General features: G+C 23.7%; 1 long non-coding RNA gene across 1 annotated transcript; it reads left to right on the top strand.

The window, feature by feature from the left end:
* Window positions 1-789, top strand: LOC112600357. The gene is made up of 2 exons (XR_003114998.1): window positions 1-36; window positions 485-789. It is a non-coding gene; the product is annotated as an uncharacterized LOC112600357 (long non-coding RNA).
* Window positions 790-1,099: the final 310 nt, after the last annotated feature.

A 1,099-nucleotide genomic window follows, 5' to 3' on the forward strand; every position in this document is an offset into this window, starting at 1 on the left:
GATTTTAATAACTGTTCTACGATAGAATTGAAAAACGTAAGAAACATAACATATATTAAGATTGTCTATGAGGTTAATAATCAAATTTTTTTTCTCTTAATTTATTTTAAATTTAAAGTTACATAAATAATTTATCTCTCAGAGCTATTAATGTGTTTCTATAATATTTACATAAAACACAGATCTGAGAAATTATTTTATTTTATTAAGCTGATGTAATCGTGTCTCAGTAATAACAAAACGTTATAGTTATTTTCCGAAATTTTTTAGGATAATATTTATATTGATATTCCTGAAATATTGGTACGCGTATTTCACGTATGATTTAAAAAAACACTGGGACAAAAAATACTCATCTTTTTCTACACCGATATTATATGTGCTACGTATCACTTTTTTATTGTCTAATTGGACTTTACAATATTAATTTGCTATTATATTATATCTATTGAAATTGACTTATTCAAAATTTGTTTATTATTAGATGTGCAAAAAAAAAAAAATGGAGATTGTGTCAGTGTTGTAAATGGTTACTACGTAGAAGTTGCAGTGTGCATGGTAATTGGATTTGTTTGGTATTTTTCGTACAAGAATACCATAAAAACTCTTCAATCAAAGAGTTCTTCTAATTGGGAACTGAACTTAAATTCATCAGAACGAGAAAACAATTAAGGATATAACAACCCATTATTCGTAAAAGGTTATTTGAATTGTACACATCAATGTAAACAGTGTTTATGATACTTATACGTTCGAATTTTATTTTTTTAATTGTTATTTGGTTAAAAATACTTTAAAACTCAGGAAATATTTATTAAAATTGTAAATTATTTTTATACGTCCACATATTTATGCATACAAATGTTTTATTAAAAATAGTTACTATTATAGTATTATTGCTGTCTAGTGACTACTATATACGTATTACTCTTAAGACACATTATTATTAATGTAATAGTTAATATATTTACTGTTTAATTTCTTTTTTTATAATAGTTTATTCATATTATTTAAGGTGATTAAAATGTCCGTATACAAATCGATGTCGATTGATAATTACCAAAACGAAAGCACCAAAATAAGGTTAATATAAACATTA

This window comes from Melanaphis sacchari, unplaced genomic scaffold (genome assembly GCF_002803265.2).
Source record: "Melanaphis sacchari strain LSU unplaced genomic scaffold, SCAv2.0 Contig641_pilon_pilon, whole genome shotgun sequence".
Taxonomy (NCBI): Eukaryota; Metazoa; Arthropoda; class Insecta; order Hemiptera; family Aphididae; genus Melanaphis; species Melanaphis sacchari.